Source organism: Rhinolophus sinicus, chromosome 16 (assembly GCF_057876585.1).
Source record: "Rhinolophus sinicus isolate RSI-liver-muscle chromosome 16, RSI-T2T, whole genome shotgun sequence".
Classification (NCBI taxonomy): domain Eukaryota; kingdom Metazoa; phylum Chordata; class Mammalia; order Chiroptera; family Rhinolophidae; genus Rhinolophus; species Rhinolophus sinicus.
In genome coordinates, this window is record NC_142516.1 from 92,775,686 (window position 1) to 92,781,366 (window position 5,681).

At 45.7% G+C, this 5,681-nt stretch overlaps 1 non-coding gene across 1 annotated transcript; it reads left to right on the forward strand.

The window, feature by feature from the left end:
• The first annotated feature begins 279 nt into the window (after positions 1 to 279).
• On the forward strand, positions 280 to 443 carry LOC141571446 (U1 spliceosomal RNA). The gene has a single exon (XR_012496186.2). It is a non-coding gene; the product is annotated as a U1 spliceosomal RNA (small nuclear RNA).
• The last annotated feature ends 5,238 nt before the right edge of the window (positions 444 to 5,681 follow it).

Below are 5,681 nucleotides of genomic sequence, written 5' to 3' on the forward strand. Positions count from 1 at the left end.
CATAACTATGTCATTTATGGCACAAACTCTATGCCCTAAGTCTTTCAAGACTTTGTTTTTTGAGACTCAAATGCTTTTTCTTTTATCTTATCTCTGTTATGAGACTCAAGGTCTATTTTGAAATCCAAAAGCTGTGTATGCCTTTGTTTTCTCTACATTTCTGCTCTGACCTCTTGACCCTGAAAGCAGTGAAAAGAGAGCCTCTTACAGTTGAATGATTGGATTGGAGTCCACAGAAAATACCAGAGAAACATAAAGCCATTTAAGAAGATGATACCAATACTTACCTGGCAGGGGAGATACCATGATCATGAAGGTGGTTTTCCCAGGGTGAGGCTGATGCATTACACTCTGGATGTGTTGACCCCTGTGATTTCCCCAAATGTGGGAAACTTGACTGCATAATTTGTGGTAGTGGGGGACTGCGTTAGCACGCTCCCCTGGTGGGGGGGGGGGGAGAAGATGATACCTCCACACCATGATGATGGTGATAATTGCTTGCTGAATGAATATATAGTGAATAGAACTGAAAACAAAAGAAACAACAACAAACAAACACTGAAATTAGTATATGAAAGGTCAGCAGTGCTTTGAAGCAACTTTTACAGAAAATTTTAATTTTATTGCTTTGCATCAAATGGAAGAATTTCCACGTTTTCTCATTTAATCTCCTTTAATCTCTTTTTCAATCTGATCATTTTAGAGGTGAAAGCCAAAGCCCAAAGACTGGTCCTGTTAAAGGGGCAGAATAACAAGACCCCAGATTTGCTGGCTCCCAGCCCACAACTCTTCTTGTGACATCGCAAAACTGGAAAGGGGCAGAAACAAAGATGGGTTGGCGTTCGAAGTTATTACACTGGGGCTATTCGCTTGGCTGGGCTGCCTGCCTCATCAGAGGAGCAACGTTGATAGAGTGATATTTTTGTATTTTGGCAGTAGGGCCACTTGCAGTTTTCTGAGTTCTTTGTGACAGACTTCGTGTAGCAAGGCCATTTCATGAGTAGAGCTCTATCTATAACTGAGCCAATCTTGAACTCCAATTCACATCAAAATGAAGCCTCCTGGGTGGGGAAGTATGAAGTTATAGCTGAAGGACCTGGGTGGCCAGACTCCCAGGAGACAGTCCTTCATTGCCGGCCCCTGCCAACAGCAATCAGCCTTGTTTGGGAGGCAAGTCCTCTGAGCTGCAGGGGCCAGAAGAAAATTTGAGATCTGATTCCGTCCTAAATTTAGATTTCTGATCATCTACTAAAATTAGCTGCTTCTGTGATCTTCAGATTGGCCCAGACTCTAACCATCTTCTCACAAGCCCGGCCCAGTCTTGGGGGATAGAGAGGGGAGATAGACAACAGTCTTTCTTGGTCAAACTTGGGTCTGACCCCGGGACAGTGGGGAGAGGTTTGAGTTTCTCTAGCTCCATGCTGGTGCTCACGTAGCCCCAAGCCCTTCTGCTCACCCCAGGATAGCCCTAATCTCCTCAAATTCCAGAGTATCCCTTCTATCAGGGCAGACCTCAGAATAGCCCAGATCCACTGGGATGTTTAACCTAAATCAGCCAGCCCCAGGCAGAGGTGATGCCAAGAAGGTCCACAGGAGACAGATAACCCAGCTGGGAGCGAGATCTGAGATAGCGGGATGGTGGCTTCTTGGCTGGGATGAGGTGCTTTGTAGGAGGAAGGAGAAGAACGTGTTTGCCTGGAGGCTAGTTAATTTGATCAAGGAAGCTTTCAGCTGGAGCAGAGGAGGGAGAAGAATGGTCAGAAAAACTGGTGGAACCAGTTACCATGGAGTATGGCAGGAGCACTTGAGAGGGAAAATGAGGGTGCAGGAGGGGTCTGGTGATTCCCAGGGGAAGGGAGCCAGAACCACGCCTTAGAGCCTCAGCGGATGCTCTGCCAGTGCCCAGAGCAAGCAAAAGAAACAAAATGGATTCCAGAGCATAACACAGGATGGCCACCACATTCTCCTGGGTGTCGCTGGCAACTAGGAGAGTCTCGTGGCATGCCGGCAGAATTGGTGTCCAGTTCAATGAACCATGGGAGGGGCTAACCATGGAGCAAGGCAGGAGCTCCCATCATGGGCACCTCAGAATGCAGCTGGCCATGGTTGAACTATCACTGTCCCCCGATCTCCTTATATTCTCTACCTTGGGAATAGCACCAACAAATACTCAGTATTAAGTTAGAAATCACACTTCTTTTCCCATGGTTTCCAAAGCTGTGTCACTGTGATCCTCTGACGTCTTCTCTACGTCCCCACAGCCATTTCCTTATTTCAAGACCTCCTCCTCTTGCCTGGCCACTGTCCCAGCCTCCCATCAGGTCCTCCTATCCCCCGTTCTCCACATGATTGCTGGAGAAATCTTGCTGAAATGTAAAAGTGATCCTGTCACTCCCTGCTTAACACCCGTCTGCACCTCTTCATCGCCTGCGGGGTGAGATACAAAAGGCCTTGGGCCTGGCATGCAAGGTTCTTCTTGACCCGACCCCTGCCTGTGCCTCCAGCCGTACTTCTTCCCTGTCTGCTGCAAGCACTCTGTGCTCCCGTCATGCTGAACTGCAAGCCATGTCCTCTCCTGCCTTTGCATTTGTTTCCGCCCTGCCTGGCATATCTCACCACCGCCACCCCACTCTCCAAAGTTGAAATGCCCAGGGTCCTCCAGGACTCAGGTCATAGAGCCCAGCACGCAATCTGGGTTGGGAAATCCTGCTCCGGGCTCCCCAGCCCCAAGTTTGCCTTTGTGGGCACTTGCACATCACACATGACACCTGGCACTTGGCAGCGTTTGTGGATGTGAGGATGTTGGCACCAATGCCCAGCCTTTCCCAAGTCCTGTGTTTTCAGGGCAGGTCCCTCCAGTACAAACTGACTTCTACTCAATGGCCATTTTTCACAGAGACAAATCCTTTCTCATTCCCAATGGCAAGCCCAGTGGTGGCAGATACTGGGCTTTTGTCCAGGCTCCTCGGTAGCTGAGTGGCCAATAGGGTTTCTGGGACAGGAGTAAACTAGCCAGACATCCCCCACGGCCATCGGCAATCTTGGACCCCTGCCAAGGCACCCGTTCCCCAGAAGAAGGACCTGGCCCAGCAAGCTCACAGCTTGGCCAGCCAGGTTTGTCCTCCCAAGTCGCCGATCATCTGGTAAACCTTATAAGGCGCTCCCAGTATTGAGTACGGGGACAGAGAGAAGCTGGGCGGGCTCCTCCTTCATTTCCTTCCTGGGAAGTGGAGTGGAAAGACCCTCCCTTCTGTGGAAACACGAGGAGTGGGAAATAAGTGTGTACCAAGGGCCTAGGTTCCCACCCCCCACCCCCGTTAATTTCTGTATCCCTGGGGTCATCACAATGCCCAACACATAGTAGTTGCTTCATAAATGTTTGCTGAGTAATGTAATGAGTGAATGTACAACTACGTGTGCAGTAAAAAATGTGAGGCTCCAAAATCAGATGGCCTGGGTTCAAAGTCAAGCTCACTGTGTGCCCTGGAGCTAATTGCTTAACCTCCCCTTCATTTGTTTCTTTACCTGAAAAATGAATGTAATAGCAGTACCTACTGTTTGCGGGTGTGAGAATTAAATGATTTAATAGATGTAAAACAATCAGACAAGAACTTGGCACACAGCAAAAGCTAAATTAACATCAGTTTCTTGGAAGGATCGCTGCAGATTGGATCCAAGTCATCCCCAAGCCAGCAGTCCAAGACCTTTCCTTGTAAAAAGGAAAAATAAATGCGAAATATATATGTATGTGTGTACAAACATACAGATGTATACATATACATAGGTATGTGTGATGCATATATCATCAGATTTTTAATATTCTGAGATTATGTCCTTTCTGCTATTTTGGTATTAAAATGTCCTTTATTTCTTGAAATGATCATGATAGTCAAGGGTAATTGTTGTTTTCCCTAACCTGACAAACCAATGTCTATATTGCTCCCCCAAGGGCTTTGTGAAATGCTCCTGAGCTGTGAATGCCAGACCTGGGGAGCACATGGGTGTTGGCCTGGGGTCCCCAGGGCCTCTCCCCCGTGATGCTATATAGTTGAGGACGGTGATTCTCAGCCCTGGCTGCCCATTAACACCATCTGGGGAGTTTTAAAAGAATTATGCCTGATGTCTGACTCCCGGGGAATCTAAAGTAAAAGGACTGTATGTCAGGACTTTACAAGTTGGCCAAAGAGAGACAGCAGAGTGAGCAGGGACAAGGAACCAGACAGTGGTCATTTCTTTCCTTCTTTGGATCTTTAAACAGATACATTCATAATATGGTGTTGGAGGAGAGCTCTGCGGATACCCCGGAACGCCAGAAAGACGAACCAGTGGGTCCTAGAGCAAGTTATACCTGAAAAATAGCTGGAGGCAAAAATGACAAAACCGAAACTATCCTATTTAGGGCACATCATGAGAAGGCAGGGTTTTTTGGGAAAGACAAGAATGCTGGGAAAATAGAAGGTAGGGAAAAAAGAAGTAGACCAAATATGAGATGGACTGACTCCATAAAAGGTTCATGCCCTGGGCACTAGTCTCCAGGAGCTGAGCAGGGCTGTGAGGACGGGACATGCGGATGTCACTCCTTCATAGGGTCACCAGGAGTCAGAGCCGACTCAACGACACCTCACAACAACGAAGCACGTGCTCCTTTTCTCTTTATTATCCCCAGAGTGTAAAATGGACTAAATAAAAACAAATAGGAGTGGGAAAGGGCAGAACATGGAAATAAAAAGTGGCAAAACTTTAGTCCAGCATTGCTTACCATTTTGAAACCATATTTTATCAACCACCTTTCTCTTTATACCATTTAGGTTAAGGAACCCTTTGATTTCTAATGAAGTTGGATAAAGTCTCATTCTCTTCCCTCTCATTTCACTTGTAAATGATTTTTCATCGAAACAATAAGATAGCATAAGGAGAAAATCTCTCAAAATATTGCTAAAGACTCTGATATTCCTCTCCATGCCATGATTATGACATCATCCAAAACATGTGGTCACCCAGAAATGTACTTCCTCTCAGCTTTTAAAATTCCTTGTATTTTAAGATACATTTCTAATTATATTTCAAATAAGAACCAGATGTTTTGAACACTTTACTTTGAAATCTCTTCTTGAATCTTGTTTAAAACTATTAGGAGGGGGAGGCAGTTTGGCTCACTCTTGCATATGCTTTCTGTATATTTCCCAGATTTGACATTCTCAAAGATTTTTCCTGGGAATTTATAAATTTGCCTCTAACAAGAATTCTTTGCATCCACTGAACTTTCACAAGGCTCCACTGCAAGTATTAAGAAAAGTGAAAGGTTAATTTTGCAGGTAGTGGTATTACTGGGGTTTTCTGTAAACATTCTTAGAATTAGAAAGTAGCTTGCTGGCTGATTGCTCCCTTCTCTTTGTCAAACGTTGACTTTCACCTTCTCATAAATGGCACAATCCTGCTTTGTTTTAATATTCACTTTAACTCATGCTGCATCTTGCCTCCAGCATGCTAACTGCTCATGTAATTGGGAAGTACAAAATAATACGGGAACAATTAGTCTTAACTTGGAATGCGAGTTTCTTTCCCTCCTGGGATCTGGCCAATCACTACTGGTTGGAGCTCACATATTAGCCTAGACGAAGTTCCCACAGCTGGAACTATATTAAACATGAAATTCTCACTCTTCATGGAGGAAATTGCTG